This window comes from Petromyzon marinus, chromosome 24, assembly GCF_048934315.1.
Source record: "Petromyzon marinus isolate PM22_M1 ecotype Great Lakes invasive population chromosome 24, UKy_Petmar_22M1.pri1.0, whole genome shotgun sequence".
Lineage (NCBI taxonomy): Eukaryota > Metazoa > Chordata > Hyperoartia > Petromyzontiformes > Petromyzontidae > Petromyzon > Petromyzon marinus.
Genome location: NC_133690.1, coordinates 3107793 through 3125438, shown reverse-complemented (window position 1 = coordinate 3125438; position 17646 = coordinate 3107793). Strand labels below are relative to the sequence as shown.

Sequence of the window (17646 nt, the reverse complement as noted above, 5' to 3'; positions counted from 1 at the left end):
CGGTCATTAGCTCGAAGCTAACCCTTCGACGAAGAAGATGGCGAAAAGAAAAAAAGACGACGAGTATCGTACATTTCAGGACGAATGGACCGAAGAATTCGCCTTTGTGGAGAGAGCGGGTTCTGCGGTGTGTCTAATTTGCAATGACAAAATTACATCGTTGAAACGGTCGAATGTAAAGCGGCACTTCGACACGCGCCACGCTACCTTTGCATCAAAATACCCTGCGGGAGACAGCAGAAAGAAAGCGTGCCAAGAGCTTCTGAGCAGGGTGCAAGCTAGCCAGCAGCAACTCCGCGTATGGACCCGGCAAGGTGACTATAATTCGGCTAGCTTTGCTGGTTCTTTAGCAATAGTGAGGAACGGAAAACCATTCACAGATGGCGAGTATGCTAAAACGTTCATGCTGGATGTAGCCAATGAACTTTTTGATGATCTTCCGAACAAAGACAAGATAATCAAACGGATACAAGACATGCCTCTGTCGGCAAGAACTGTTCATGATCGTACCATCGTGATGGCAAACAAAGTGGAGGAAACGCAAGTGAAGGACATAAATGCAGCGCCGTTCTTTTCTCTGGCTTTGGATGAGTCAACAGACGTGAGCCATTTGTCGCAGTTCAGCGTGATTGCAAGATATGCTGTTGGTGACACACTGCGCGAAGAAAGTCTTGCTGTTCTGCCATTAAAAGGGTCCACAAGAGGTGAGGATTTATTCAAGTCTTTCATGGAGTTTGCTCAAGAAAAAAGTCTACCTATGGATAAACTTCTCTCAGTGTGTACTGATGGTGCTCCGTGTATGGTGGGGAAAAACAAAGGATTTGTGGCGCTTCTCCGTGAACATGAAAATAGACCCATCCTAAGTTTCCATTGCATTATACACCAGGAGGCACTTTGTGCTCAGATGTGTGACAGGCAGTTTGGCGAAGTGATGTCGCTGGTCATTCGTGTGATCAACTTTATTGTTGCCCGAGCCTTAAATGATCGCCAGTTTAAAACACTGCTGGATGAAGTTGTAAATAACTATCCTGGTCTGCTTTTGCACAGCAATGTGCGTTGGTTGTCAAGAGGGAAGGTGCTTAGCCGTTTTGCGGCTTGCCTGAACGAAATCCGGACTTTCCTTGAAATGAAAGGCGTCGGGCATCCTGAGCTAGCCGACACCGAGTGGCTCCTCAAGTTTTACTATCTTGTAGATCTGACTGAACATCTGAACCAGCTCAACGTGAAAATGCAAGGCATTGGAAATACAGTGTTATCCCTTCAACAAGCTGTATTTGCTTTTGAAAACAAGCTGGAGCTTTTCATCACGGATCTTGAAACAGGTCGTTTACTACATTTTGAAAAACTGAGCCAATTTAAAGATGCATGCACAGCAAGTGAGCCCATTCAAAACCTTGATCTCCACCAGCTAGCTGGCTGCACATCCAGTCTCCTACAGTCCTTCAAAGCACGCTTTGGAGAATTTCGTGAGCACACTCGTCTTTTTAAGTTCATCACCCATCCAAACGAGTGTTCACTGAACACAGCCGACCTGAATTACATTCCTGGTGTCTCCGTCAGAGATTTTGAAGCAGAAGTGGCTGACCTGAAGGCCTCAGACATGTGGGTGAATAAGTTCAAGTCACTGAATGAAGATTTGGAAAGAATCACACGACAGAAAGCGGAGTTGGCGAGCAAGCACATGTGGACAGAAATGAAAAAACTCCAACCCGAAGACCAGCTGATTCTCAAAACTTGGAACGCGCTTCCTGTCACATACCACACACTGCAGCGTGTGAGTATTGCTGTATTGACCATGTTTGGATCTACGTACGCATGTGAGCAGTCATTCTCACATCTTAAAAACATCAAGTCCAACCTACGATCACGTTTAACGGATGAAAGCCTCAACGCTTGCATGAAGCTTAACCTCACCAAGTACCAACCCGACTACAAAGACATCAGCAAATCCATGCAGCACCAGAAGTCGCATTAATGGTGAGTGTTATAACAACATTATTTAAAAGAATAAATTCAGAGGCTTATTATACTGACATTTAGTTGAATTCACTTTTAAAATATATTATATGGCTCTCACTGAAATAAATTTCCAATTTTTTTGCTTTCATGGCTCTCTTAGTCAAAAAGGTTCCCGACCCCTGGTTTAGATGGTAGGGTGCCATTTTTGTTCACGTAGTGAAGCACTCTGTATAGGCATCTGATAGTAAATTATTGGCATTGTTTATTTTTGTGATTCTGCTATGTTAACTCATAAGATTTTTACATTGCTCTTTTTGACATTTTTTCCCCCAGTCTTAGTTTGAATTTGACATTGAATTTGTGATGTGACTACTAGCTAATTAAGTGCTAAATTACTGCACGGGACGGTTATCCACTTATGTACTGGTTCCGTTCCTCAGACCCGTTCGCATCCGGAACTGTTCGTAAGTTGTAACGCAATCATGTACCTACAATATTTAAATGTACATATAGGACAGTTTTACAAAATATGTTAAAGTTCACCAAAAGGTAAGCATTGTGAAACTCAATACTTTAATAATACTGAAAAGTAAATGAAACATTAAGTCCCTGACGTTGACTTGCTTGTCGGAAGGGGGACCACCTCCCAATTGCACACAAACACAGACACGCACACAGACACAGACACGCACACAGACACAGACACGCACACAACGACGATCCCACGTATTTAAATTTCGATTTAAAGCTTTCGTGACTGCAAGGATTAATCTTCTTTGGTTCTTTCGGTAAAGTCACGTAGAATGAGCTCTGTAGTCCCGACAGGTTTGCTCCTTTCACCTGAAGGCCACTTGTGTTGTGGCCGAAACGTCGTGAGAATTTTATTGTTTTATTTTATTATTTTATTCTCATTCTACGTGACTTTACCGAAAGAACCAAAGAAGATGATCCCACGTATCCCCAAAACAGGCTGTTGTGGCAAGTGCTGCTAGCAAGCACCGCCGATGAAGGCCGGCACGGCACACGAAGGGAGTGGGTGGTCAGCACCACGCCCGGCCGCCTTTGTCTCCCCCTAGTGGCGGTGTTTACACAGCCCCCCAGGTACAGGAACACCTTGCACTTTCGTCTGGTGAGGGACCAGAACAAGGACGAATGTAAAAACAGACAGCCTTTATATTTAGCTTGCACATTTAATTTTGGCTGGCGAGAAACACACATACAAATAACGACAGTAAATATATAACACGTACGTGCGAAACCTAACTAAACAGAAATAAAAGAAACAAAAATAAACGTAAGAATAAGTTAACAAAACTTAAATAAATAAACACTATCACCACGCTTGGGGCCCATTATAAATATGTTGTGTGGTGAATGACGACTCGGAGGCAAGTTTCCAGGTAAGGGCTTCCGCCGGTTTATTAACACAAGAGAGCAATTACTGCACCAGAGGTAAGTGCCCCTTACACTGGGTCCTTCATGGGGACCCCGGGCTCTATCTGCTGCTAGCCCGGCTATCTCTGGCAATTTAGATTAAAGTGATCAGTGTAACTCTGTACTACAACAAACAAATATGGCGCAACCAAAACGTATTCGAAATCGCCAAAATAAAGTTATAAAAAATAGTGTAGCAGTTATCTTAGGGGCCGTCCATAAATGACGTCACGCGATTTTGGGTGATTTTTGACCCCCCCCCCCTAGCACCACGGTGTTAACAAAAGTCAGACCCCCCCCTCAAATATGACGTCACAAAGCTCTGCCCCCCCCCCCCCCCAACCAACTAAAACATGCTTCAAATCGCATTAAACTATTGTCATTGTAGTGCGTATTTAATGTGGCGCTGCACTCTGATGTTGTAGGAGAAAACATTAAAAAGTATATGTAATAAAGTAGAACGTGTTGTCTATATGTATTTAAAGTTGCGCATTTTGATGTGACGTCACATTTCTCACCCCCCCCCCCCTCGTCCCAATCGTCACAAATGTCTGACCCCCCCCCCCCCCAGGTGCGTGACGTCATTTGTGGATGGCCCCATACCAGGCGAGGTAGTTAACATCTCCTAGCCACCCCAGCGCCCACACACCACGGATCTTCCTACGTAAAATAGTCGGGCGATAGGCTAAACGGGACCATCCGTGTAACAATTTAAATAGAAACTTAAACTATAACGAAGGAGATGGGAAAGACTGCACGTACCCCCCGACGTCACGCCTGCTGTTAACTGTCGGCAAATGACGTCATGTTATGCTGCAACGATGACGTCATCGCGCAGATGTTCCCTATCAAGTGGGGCCGGCGCGGGGCGAGTGATACGCGGGCGACTCACCCCTCACCCTCACCTCGCGAGCGACTCACCCCTCACTCACCTCGCGGGCGACTCACCCCTCACTCACCTCGCGGGCGACTCACCCCTCACTCACCTCGCGAGCGACTCACCCCTCACTCACCTCGCGGGCGACTCACCCCTCACTCACCTCGCGGGCGACTCACCCCTCACTCACCTCGCGAGCGACTCACCCCTCACTCACCTCGCGAGCGACTCACCCCTCACCCTCACCTCGCGAGCGACTCACCCCTCACTCACCTCGCGAGCGACTCACCCCTCACTCACCTCGCGGGCGACTCACCCCTCACTCACCTCGCGGGCGACTCACCCCTCACCCTCATCTCGCGGGTGACTCGGTGAGTAAACCCACAACATTTGCAATTTCAGTACGACGTTTCGCCAGTAATTACCACCAGCCTCATCAGGCGACAGCCAGATACGTGGAGAAATCCTCCTGTTTCGTTCTTAAATATGTGGATAATATTGGTCACGAAAGCCTTCGTGTTAAACGTAACTATAGTGCTATCATGGCACGGATAATTTGGTTGTGTTCCTCATTAGCAAAGGTTCAAACGTGGCAAAGGTCAGAAAGCCCAGAACACAGAGTGCAGGTTTGTGTCTTCAAGTATAAAGCCTGTCACGCTTCTTCCTTGAAGCAACTCGTATCAGTTTAAAGTTGTGCAAAGTCAAATGGGCCCTCAGAATTTGTCGTGACAGCAGTGAGTACCGAAGGAAATGGGTTGGACTGTTCGCATGCTTTGGTGTGTGCAGTTTGTGACTATCAAACGCTGTGCTTGAGAACACGGGTTTTTTTGGTCTCCAGCTGGGAACTGTGATTTTAATTCTGGACCTCACTATCGCTCGCTTATCTCTCATACACAGGGCATTGCTTTAGACCCGAAGCCACCTCTCACCCTCCTTTGTGCCGTTTCAAGGAGCCGTGTCACCAGTTTCAAGTGTTATTTTCTTTCACCAGGTTTAGAACTCAAACAAGATACCAGGATGAATCTTAACTTACAAAAGCGACCTATTTGTTTTGGTAATATCCCGCCTCTTCAGTTGAAGTCTACCGTTGCCGTGCGTGCGAGTTTAATTTGGTTTTATTTTTGTCTTCGCAGACCGTGTCGTTTGCCTTCCTTTGGGGGTGGAGGCGACGCAGAGGAACAATATTTTCTTCTGCAGCCCCTGGCCCTCAAGTGACTGGCGCATGAGACTCCTGGCTGTGGTGATGTCACGGGTGAGGTGCTGTGGCCGCCCAATAGGTATTGAGCATGCAGCCAAAGCGGTGGAGCCAGCAGAAAAGGTCACATCATTTAAAATATAACATTTGGTGTTGTTTCATTGTCTGAAAAAAAAATTCTTAATCTCTCTGCAACCGGCACCAAGTCATGAGACATTTCCTTTTGGGTACTCTGTTAGAAAAACTTGGGGTCCCCTCATCTCCCGCATCTCACTGAAGAAGCCCAGTCATCATACGGCTGTGTGCGTAATGTCATAGGTAAAATGCAATACAGTGAAAACCTTGGATTGCGAGTAAATTGGTCTGCGAGCGTTTTGCAAGACGAGCAAAAATTTTAAATAAATATTAATTTGATAAACGAGCGAGGTCTTGCAATACGAGTAGTGCACGTGTACGCTTTGTACTGCCGAGCGTCACGTGATCACAACTGATGTACGAGTGCTTTGATATACGAGTGCTTTGGATTACAAACATGTTTCCGGAACGAATTATGCTCACAATCCAAGGTTTTACTGTATTTTTAAAATAATTTGAAGAAAAAAACCCCATAAACCTTTTACAAACAGTCAATGCCGTTGCTACCACCACATCTCACAAACCCACTGTCACGGTCAATGCTGTTGATTCTGTATCTCACCATTCTTCATTCTGCCAGATCCTGCAGCACAGTCAATGCCTGACCCTCCAAGTCTTATTTACAATATTATGCCACCAACTGGGCGTGGGTCTCCCCCTTCATCGCTCACCTCTGGGTGACAACTTCAGTGTTTGTTACAGTAACCTGCCTTCCTCCTCGATCCAGCTCAAGCTGCTCAACGTCACTCGGAGTATTACTTGGTGCACTCTGACCAAAGAGTAGAGAGACTTGTGATCATTTCGTAACATTTTCTGGCCATGCTGCAGGATGTCTTCGGCAATTGCTGAATGCTGTCACTCAGCTGCATTATATCTGAGTCTGTTTAATAAAAAATGAAAATATTCATTTATAATGGAGAAATCCGATGAGCTATGAAGCTTTTTTTTTACAGATGTCCAGTAGGGGCGGGTAAAGACGTTACATCAACAAACAGTTCAAAGACACGTGATAGTATCTCCTTTGGTTCTTTCAGTAAAGTCACGTAGAATGAGAATAAAATAATAAATTTATAAAATAAAATAACACAATAATATTCTCACGACGTTTCGGCCACAACACAAGCGGCCTTCATCAGGTGAAGGGACGAGACTGTCTGATGAAGGCCGCTTGTGTTGTGGCCGAAACGTCGTGAGAATATTATTGTGTTATTTTATTTTATCAATTTATTATTTTATTCTCATTCTACGTGACTTTACCGAAAGAACCAAAGAAGTTGAATCCTTGCAGTCACGAAAGCTTTAAATCGAAATTTACACGTGATAGTAGTTCATAGTACAAAAAAGGTAAATAAATAACCCAAACACAAACAAATAAAACTAAACCATCCCCATCCTACCAGGCAAAGCCCACTGAGGTATTCACTTCTTTTTCATATATCTGTGACAGGATTTGTTGACACTGTTTTTGATTTGTGCATAAGCACTGTTTATTGTTTGCCCTGTTTGCAGAAAGTTCTGTTGCGGCCACTGCCGAGGGTCTTCAGCTGTGGTTGTCCTTGTAAAGTGAGCTGCTCTGCTCAGTCGGCCTTCACAGCTAAAAATAATGAGGCCCCAGTCGGATTTCAGTCGGAAAAAAATTGCACAATGAATGGGGCGTGAGCCTGGCGCTTGTGCAGAATTTTTTTTTCCCAGATGTTGCGACGAGATGAAACGTACCGCCATCAAAGGTGGTGGCACCCTTGTGCAACTGCACATTAGAAGATCAGCAACACTGCTACTAGTTTTTGTTCGTTATTTTTTGGGGGGAGGAAAAACAAGTTAGGTTTGAATTTTTGCGACGTTTACAATTGGGTGGAAACGGCTACATCGAAACAACAATGCATTGCCCTGATATGGGAATGTGGCTGATGAGACATGACATACACACAGCCTGTTTGATGTATGGCATCTCGTTATTATTTTTGGCATTCAATGTGAGGATATGGTTTTCGGAAATTCATATTTCAACTGTCCACATTGCTGCTGATGTGTGCTTGATTCCTCCTTGCCGGTCACTCACAATCAACCACTCGTCGCGAGCAGCATTCATTGGAGGGGAAGCATAAATGGCCTTACCACTTTTGTCGTCATGACAAACATGCTTATGACCTTGTAAAATGCATTGTGAATCTCCGCAGGCTCTCACCCGAATTCTTTCAAATTGCATTCGAACGAAAGTTGCATGCGTGCGTGTGCGCGCGTGTGTGTGGAGTGTGCAGGTGACGGAAGTGATATCCAAAGATAAAAACATTGCGGCTGCAATGGAAGGCAACAATCTCACAGTGGAGGAGAAGAAAATTCTGAGAAACCACACAGAGGCCTGTCTGGTGCGTCTCCGTTGTGCTCGCGTGTGATTCTGTTTACGTGCAGGAACAGAGTGGAATCACTGTCAGTTTGACAGCTACAGGCTTAGTGCGGCCTGGAAGCGTATTATTAAATAAAGAAAAATATTCATATAATACAGTCACAATTCTTTATAAGGGAAACAAATACCAATGAATAACAATTGAATGATTACCAATCGATTATATAATTACAATACCCCTCTCCGCCTCAAATCACTGCCCCTGAATGAATTAAATGATGACGTCACCCTGCTGCTGCTCTATTTAAGACCGGGAGCAAGTGGAAGGCCTCACCATTCTGGCAAATTGCCCGATGATGCTGGATGTAATTACCAGCGAAACGTCGTACTCAAATTTTCAATGATGTGCATTCACTCTTCAACACACCGGTGGGCTAAAGTAGTGAATTATTTGTCCTTTGTAAACGTGACACTTTTTTACTGATTGGCCGTGTCGGGTGGTGGAGGGTTACGACACATTTATAAATAACGCGATCTAGCCCAAAAACCTTTATTATGGAATCCCTGTGTATGTGTCTCATCCTATGTGCGCGCGTCTCCTCCGGATGGGGAATGGTAGTGTAGTAGTTTGCGTGCTGCACTACAAATCCGGCGACCCGAGTTCGATCCGCGCTCAAGGCCAACACCAGTGATGATTATCTGAATTAGTCCTGGGCCTCCCCTCGGTCGACTCAGCCTCAAATAAGGACCTGATGGGCTGTGTGTAAACACCGCCACTGGGGGAGACAAAGGTGGCCGGGCGTGGTGCTGACCACCCACGCCCTCGTGTACCGTTCCGGGCCTTCATAGGTGCTCGCCAACAGCACTTGCCCCAACAGTGTGTTCAGGCTATACGGGGCATCTTTGTCTTTGGCATAGGTATGTAGGCACTGCTGCACTACAATATCCTAATGTCTTGTTACATATTCTCCTTACACACATTACCACTTCTGATCATTTGGCGTCTGGACCTGGCTTGGGCCTCTACTAAGTCCCAGTTGGTTAAGCACAATGCATCGCGTCAACTCGTACGACCAAACCACCGAGGAATTCGCCCCAATATTGTGACGCGCTAAGCCGGGCTGGGCATGGATATTGCTGGATGGGTGACCACCGTGCATACAATAGGTGCTACAGGCTGCTGAGGACTGCATATTTTTTAAAAAGTTACTTCTTTACCTTTCCTATACGCTCCTTTTCACTCTCATCGTGTTTTCGTATTATTTTTTGTAACGTTCTGACCCACCCCGACTGGACATCTGTGAAAAATAGCTTCCATAGCTCATCAGATTCCTCCAGTATGAATACATCCATTGATTCCGACATTTTTGGCAAAGGGCAGTGCAACAAAGTTCATTGTACCGTGCTACACTCCACTGCCTGCGCTCCCCAACGTCACCGACCCGCACTGTGCAGCGTGGTGAAGCACGGTGAAACAACTCCACTGAACCACACAGGGGTGGACACGGGCCCTCGTCCAGCAGTGTGTTGACAAAAGGACTGTACGTGTACAACGTGTCACTGTCGGTAGTGGAGTGGAGAAGCAAAGCCGACGCACTTCCTCAATAGTGTTGCTAAGCTGCCCCCCCCACCCCACCTCGTTGTCAAGTGTCTGAGAATCCTTCTCGTGCGCAGGCAGTGGGATGATGCCACAGTCTGTGAGAATGGGCCGCCTGGTTTATTCACATCCGGCCAGAACGCTGCAGTCGGGTGGCTTTTAACGCTGGCCTGGAGCAGGTGCTTGGCTTTGCTAATTCAGCACGAAACACGTGAGAGGTGATGACACGGTCGGTGTCGCCCGTTTGTCAGGAGTGGTGCTACAGTTCCATGGTCATGAGGCCCTAGATCAGTGTTGACTCATTTGCAGAGTCAGGGGATGCACTTTCGCCGACAAGTATGAGGGCCGCCGCACTGCCTGCAAGGGGGGTGTTTTCACATTTGTGTACCTAGGGGTTGTTCGGGGGCGCCTGTGGCACCCCTCACAACCATTTACGGCCTTCGGCCAGGAATGTCACGAAAAAAATTGCACACGAACGACAGATTTGCGCAAGCACCCGATGCTCCGTTTTGAAGCTTTAAAATGAAACATCTTTGAATTGTATTATGTTTTGAATTAGATAATTTTATTTCTTCATTAAAAGCTTATATCATTTTACATCTGGAATAACTAAATTGAAAACGGCATTTCGTGTGAATTTCCTCTCGTCGTTAAGTAGATGGCCTTGCTGGGGGTTTGGTTCGATGCGGACTTTCACCCGCCCCTCTATAGCCCCGCCAAGCGTTGGTTGGCTGCTTGGTCCCGGTCACGTGAGGAACTTAAACCAATCCGTGCCGCGTTAGTCACAATGACAATCACAGACCTGGGTGTTTATATATTAGGATTGTCGGGTGGCCGCATGTCATGGGCTGCACTCCAGGGCTGCCAATGGCCCGCAGTGGACTCGCAATGAAAAACACTGCCCTAGATGTTCGATGATCCTGCGCATATCACCCTAAGAGCCTCCCCCCCCCCCCCCCGTCCATTACCCTGTGACGGGGTAGCGCGTTCGCCGCTTGTTGCAGATGTTCACGGTCTGATTCCAATCGGCCGCCCTGGTTATTACTGCCGGTGTTTAACCACCAAAAATACCTGGCGTCTGCTTCACAGTGGGTATTAAAAGACCCTGTGACAGGATTTTCAAGAGCAGGTCAAGCGTTATGCCGCCGTCACGGTCCAAATTTGCCAAGTTCTAAAAATGGCACCACAAATCACTCAATTGGAATTATACTTAGCATGAACCTTCTAAAAAAGAGAGACTCCTTGAGGCTTACCTTGGGTAAACAAGCATAATAATATCACAATGATACAGCCACCCCTGTTGTGTTGGTGAAAACACAGCCCTGCACACCGACTTGTGACCCAGCAGTTGCAGGCATAATAGGGTCCTACACGTTTCCTTGGAACTCTTAAGGAAGCGTTCCTCTACACTTTATTCCTAGACGAACAGAAATTGAATGCTGCCACTGTGGTGTAATAGCAGCACGCTGCACTTGCAATCCAGATGTCGTGAGTTCGAACTCCTGGTAGCGGCATTTGAAACCATTGTGCAAGTTTTTTTGTGTTAAATGCTCTGCGTCTGTCCACCCAGCAGTGTGAATGGGTAGACGATAGTTTGTCGATCAACACGTCTGATATGGCGGGGGTATAGTGTGGGCACTTCCACCTCTTCTAAGATGTCTGACCAGCGTGGAAGAGTATGCCAAACACCCTGTGAAGGGGTTCTCTCGAGCTATCGATGAGCACAGCTGGCTACGTACGGTGCGAAAGAAGTTCGACATACGTAGTGGAAGTTCTGGCAGCATTGGTGTGATAGTGCAATTGCAGGTGCTGCATCTTTATCCATAAACGTGCGTTATGAGCAGAGGTGTCGGGAGTATTGTCCATGGAAATTTCTCCTTGAGAAGTGAGCAGAGCGCTGAGTAGATTTGAGTAGTTTTAACACGGGTAACACACACAGCCAGCAGTCACTCGACCCTGCTAAGGGGCCCGTCCATAAATGACGTCACGCACCTGGGGTGGGGGGGGGTTTAAGAAATGTGACGTGACATCAAATTGCGCAACTTTAAATAAATATAGACAACACGTTATACTTAGTTAAATAGACTTATTAATACATTTTCTTAGCTCTTTCGGTAAAGTCACTTTGAAGGGAAACAATAAAATAATAAAATATATATGAAACAATAAAAATTCTCACGACGTTTCGACCATAACACAAACGGTCATCACCTGATGCTGCCATGATGACCGTTTGCGTTATGGTCGAAACGTCGTGAGAATTTTTATTGTTATATATTTTATTATTTTATTGTTTCCCTTCAACGTGACTTTATCGAAAGAGCTAAGAATATGAATTACTGCAGTCACGGAAGCTTTAAATCAAAATGTATTAATAAATGTTTTCTCCTACAACATCAGAGTGCAGCGCCACATTAAATACGCACGACAATGACAATAGTTTAAAGCGATTTGAAGCATGTTTTATATCTTTTTGGGGGGGGGGGGGGCAGAGCTTTGTGACGTCATATTTGAGGGGGGGTCTGGCTTTTTGTGACGCCGTGTGACAAAGGGGGGGGGTCAATCATACAGAATCGCGTGACGTCATTTATGGACGGCCCCTAACCCACAAGAGCTATGTGTCCTGTGGCGCTCTGTCAGTAAGGACTTGCCAGTAAGGCTTCGCCATCCATCTGGCCTCAAGATTGTGATGTTGGGACGACGTAAGGGGGTGATGTTGCTGTATGTGATCGCAGTTGAGTTATTGTTCAGGTAATTTTTCACCATTGGGGATGTCTTGGCCGACACCTGTTTTATCGTGTGCCTTTTGTTTTGTTGATTTATGAGGAAACCAGAGAGCCCAGAGGAAACCTGTGTGGACCAGAGGGAGAACATGCAAACTCACACTCTTCAGAGCGGGGAGAATTAACGGGGGGGGGTGGGGGAACATACAAACTCCACATACGCACAAACTTCAGAACAGGGGGAGAGCGTACAAACTCCACACAAAGGCACCCGAAATTGGAATCGAAGTCAGCCCTTTTCTTGCTGTGATGTACAAGTGTCACCACTGCACCACCCCCATCCTGCCGTCCACCATCGATGACTCAATGAACTGTGATATACCATCGTAGTGCAGTAACTGACACGCGCGGGACCTTGTGGAATGGAAACGCTGCGTGCGTGCGTGCAGGCAGGCAAGGACACGTACGTGGACCCCGTGTCCGGCTACTCCGTGTTCACGAGCCGCTCTCACTTGCTGCGCGGGAAGTGCTGCGGCTCGGCCTGCAGGCACGTACGTACGCACGCACGCAGCGGCCAGTCGCACAGCACACGCACACGGTCCCACGGCGCGGGTGGGGAACCGTCTGGAACGCTCTTCCAATATGAGGAAGGCACTGGAGCTATGCACTTTCAAATCTAGATTGAAAATGCATGTCTTTAAAACTGATCCCTCTATTTAAGACCGCGAAACAGGAGGATTTCTCCATATTTCTGGCTGTCGCCTGGTGAGGCTGGTTGTAATTACCGGTGAAACGTCACAGTACTCGAATTGTAGATGTTGTGGCTATACTCCAACACACCGGTGTGCTGATCTAGTAACTAATTGGCACGTTTTGTTTACGTGACAAACCTTTACTAATTGGCTGTGTCAGGTGGCGGCGGGTTCAAGGACACGTTTATATTTACACGATCTAACCCAAAAAAACCTCTGAATGGCTCTTTAAAACTGCTTGTTGTGTTTAGTTTGTTGTCCTTCCCCCGCACCTCCGATGAGCACGGTTGGCTACGTATGGTGCGTGAATGACGTTCAACATGCGTCTCCTCTCCGAGGGCCAGAGGCGACTCTCACATACCCCCGGTTGGGCACAGAATCAGAATCTTTATTTATTCATGGAAAAAGATCCGATGAGCTATGAAGCTCTTTTTCACACTGTCCTGTATTCGCGCACACCATTGATTTATCCAATGATCACGGCAGCAGTAGGAACGCGCGCGAAAAGTAACGCACGTGGCGACCGAGTTGCTGTGTCATCACCATTCTATTCGAGCAGTGGTTCTTCCCCATTACTGCAGTCTTCTACTTCTTTGGTTCCCGATGGTTAAAACTTTTGTAGTGTTAATAAATGCATGGGGCTTGATGAAACAAAGTAGTTGTACTTACGTGGCCATGCTTTATTTGTGTTTTCGATGATTTACCTTCTAAACAAATCTGGCCGTGTCTCGCACCCCCAGGGGGTGCGCGCACCCCAGTTGACGAACCACTGTATGCACTGGCGGAGCCAGTGGGGGGGGGGGTGGCACGTGCCCCCCCCCCCCAATGTTCCGATCGAAATTAGGGATTTCGATCTGATCCTTGGGGTTTATTAGTAATAAATCGGCATTTTGCGACCCCCCACTGCCACTGTGTAACATATGACTACGTGCCAGGGACGCTATAAGATGATAGGACAATAGACTGTCTCCATAAATGGCCTGATGCAGCATCTGTCTCCCTCGTCTCTCCCATTTCTCCACTCCTTTTCCCTCCGTTCCCTCTTATTCCCTCTTATTTCCCGAGCCGATGTATGCTGGTGTTTGAGTACCAACCGTGTCTAAGTGTACGTGTACGATGTACGCGGACACAGGGATGTGGTTACCCTCACGTTGACACTGGCACACGGCCGCACACGCTGAAGCGGCGTCTCCCCTGCCGTCCCAGTGCCCCTTTGAGCAGGTGAATGTCAAGGACCGGCACAAGAAGAGCACCTACAACGGCTACTTCTACACATGACGACTGGAAGATTGCGGATTGCAGTCATCTTCACCAGGGCTACTGGCAGGCGGATGGTCTGGTGTGTGGCGGCTGCTCTGTGGTGCTGCGGTGTCCAGGGGCACACGGTGATAGAAGTGTCCACAGGGGTGATGTCGAAGTTGTCGTGGCCTAATTAGGCGCATGTAGGATGTACAGTGAGGGAAAAAAAGTATTTGATCCCCTGCTGATTTTGTACATTTGCCCACTGACAAAGAAACGATCAGTCTATAATTTTAATGGTAGGTTTATTTGAACAGTGAGAGACAGAATAACAACAACAAAAATCCAGAAAAAGGCATGTCAAAAATGTTATGAATTGATTTGCATTTTAATGAGGGAAATAAGTATTTGACCCCTCTGTAAAACATGACTTAGTACTTGGTGGCAAAACCATTGTTGGCAATCACAGAGGTCAGACGTTTCTTGTAGTTGGCCACCAGGTTTGCACACATCTCAGGAGGGATTTTGTCCCACTCCTCTTTGCAGATCTTCTCCAAGTCATTAAGGTTTCGAGGCTGACGTTTGGCAACTCGAACCTTCAGCTCCCTCCACAGATTTTGTATAGGATTAAGGTCTGGAGACTGGCTAGGCCACTCCAGGACCTTAATGTGCTTCTTCTTGAGCCACTCCTTTGTTGCCTTGGCCGTGTGTTTTGGGTCATTGTCATGCTGGAATACCCATCCACGACCCATTTTCAATGCCCTGGCTGAGGGAATGATGTTCTTACCCAAGATTTGAAGGTATAATGTGTCCACCTCCATTTTGGTCTCATCTGACCACAACACTTTCACCCAGTTGTCCTCTGAATCATTAAGATGTTCATTGGCAAACTTCAGACGGGCATGTATATGTGCTTTCTTGAGCAGGGGGACCTTGCGGGCGCTGCAGGATTTCAGTCCTTCACGGCGTAGTGTGTTACCAATTGTTTTCTTGGTGAGTTTGGTCCCAGCTGCCTTGAGATCATTGACAAGATCCTCCCGTGTGGTTCTGGGCTGATTCCTCACCGTTCTCATGATCATTGCAACTCCACGAGGTGAGATCTTGCATGGAGCCCCAGGCCGAGGGAGATTTACAGTTCTTTTGTGTTTCTTCCATTTGCGAATAATCGCACCAACTGTTGTCACCTTCTCACCAAGCTGCTTTGCAATGGTCGTGTAGCCCATTCCAGCCTTGTGTAGGTCTACAATCTTGTCCCTGACATCCTTGGAGAACTCTTTGGTCTTGGCCATGGTAGAGAGTTTGGAATCTGATTGATTGATTGCTTCTGTGGACAGGTGCCTTTTAAACAGGTAACAAGCTGGGATTAGGAGCACTCCCTTTAAGAGTGTGCTCCTAATCTCAGTTCGTTACCTGTATAAAAGACACCTGGGAGCCAGAAATATTTCTGATTGAGAGGGGGTCAAATACTTATTTCCCTCATTAACATGCAAATCAATTTATAACATTTTTGACATGCGTTTTTCTGGATTTTTTTGTTGTTATTCTGTCTCTGTTAAAATAAACCTACCATTAAAATTATAGACTGATCATTTCTTTGTTAGTGGGCAAACGTACAAAATCAGCAGGTGATCAAATACTTTTTTCCCTCACTATACCATCTGGTATTGCGTAAGTTGTCCTAAGGGAGTGACTCAGGTTCAAGATGGTTTTGTTTAACCAGGGTGAGAACTCGAGGCCTGGAGCGACTTTCATTTTGCAAGAGTCATCTGGATGGCCAAAGTGGCAAAAGCAGAAAAAATTAAAGAGCAGAGGACAACAGTGAAACTACGGCCAAGATAACTGCGTAACAGAAGCGATTGAGAGCGGTCCATATGAAAGCTTGCGTTGGTGATGTCTCTCCTCTGGCTGCTGGTGGGAGGTCCACACACAATGGTGAGGAGTGCGAGTAGTGTGATTCCCTACCTCGTGGAAAGGGTGCAATGTAGATCCTATATAGAATAGAATTATTACGACGGTGTCAGCTTATAACATCTAAAAATGTGTGTATTGAGTACGTACGTGTACTGTTTTGGTGATTAAACATCGCTAAACTATTCGTGCGTTTTTGTGATTTAGATAATCAAGGAAAAATGTCAAAACGGCTCTGATGGAAACCAACGTGGTTTGTGATGCTGTGTGGGCCTTCATCTCAAGTACCATGTCGAGGTGGGGTTTGGACCTCGCCTGCTGTCCAGTAGTGCACTCAACAACGCTGATGAGGAATGTCCTGCCAGTGGGGCCGCGCCTTGCCCTCCACCGGTGGGTCCTTCACTAATTTTCAGAGGCCACTTTCACCGAAGGAGACATCAGCAGTTCATAGTTCATTTATTTGGTATAGCCCTGTGAGCCATTCGGCTCTTGAATCGGGTGCAACCGCAACAAACAAAAACATGAACAAGAAAACATCTTAAAGTGACTAGGTGACTGTGCAAACAGAAAATCCAGGAAAAAAACATCAAAATATTCCTGAAATAGCACCGTACACCAACGCTGTGTGCAAAAATCCCAGTGGGATGCAAGTCAAACAACAACCACAAGACAACTAAGATTAAGGCCATCAGTCTAACTCCGTACTACAATAAACAAAAACATGGCCAAAACCAAAAAAACTTTTCGCCATATTTGAAACCATTGGGGGTTTAACAGCAGTGCGATGATGATGCTGGGGGGTGTTTTCGCCCTTTGTGTATTGTCGGAGGGTCGCACGGCAGGGGCAGGACGAAAGGGTACCAGGGGCTGCCAGTGGCCCGCGGGCCTTGCAGTGAAGAACACCGCCCTGCAAGCACAAACCTTCCCATAATGCATTGTGCCGGCAACATTTTAATACTTTTAACATAAATGCGTTTATTCACTCATCCTTTTGTTTATATGAAGGTACTTCCATAATAGTTTTTTTTTGGGTTAGATCGCGTAAATATATAAATGTGTCGTTAAACCCGCCACCACCCGACAGCCAACGAGTAAGGGTTGTCCCGTAAACAGAACGTGGCCAATTCGTCACTAGTACAGCACACCGTTTGTGTGTTGGAGAGCCAAGCCACAACATTTACAATCTGACTACGACGTTTTGCTGTCGCCTGATGGAGCTAGTTGTAATTACTGACGAAACATGATACTCAGATTTAAAATGTGGCTTGGCTCTCCAACACACCGGTGTGCTGTACTAGTGACGAATTGGCATGTTCTGTTTACGTGACAACCCTTACTAGTTAGCTGTGTCGAGTGGTGGCGGGTTTTAGCGATATTTACGCGATCTAACCCAAAAAAAACGTATGGATATTGGTCGCGAAAGCCTACGTGTTAAAATGAAAGTATTTAATAGATACTATTAGATAACTTCATATACCTATTT

At 46.4% G+C, this 17646-nt stretch overlaps 2 long non-coding RNA genes across 2 annotated transcripts; both read left to right on the top strand.

Moving 5' to 3' along the window:
• Positions 1-4027: 4027 nt before the first annotated feature.
• LOC142928867 (uncharacterized) lies at positions 4028-10138 on the top strand. Its single transcript, XR_012945179.1, has 3 exons — positions 4028-4641; positions 5404-5588; positions 7859-10138. It is a non-coding gene; the product is annotated as an uncharacterized LOC142928867 (long non-coding RNA).
• Positions 10139-12457: 2319 nt separating this feature from the next.
• On the top strand, positions 12458-16348 carry LOC142928866 (uncharacterized). Its single transcript, XR_012945178.1, has 2 exons — positions 12458-12815; positions 14223-16348. It is a non-coding gene; the product is annotated as an uncharacterized LOC142928866 (long non-coding RNA).
• Positions 16349-17646: the final 1298 nt, after the last annotated feature.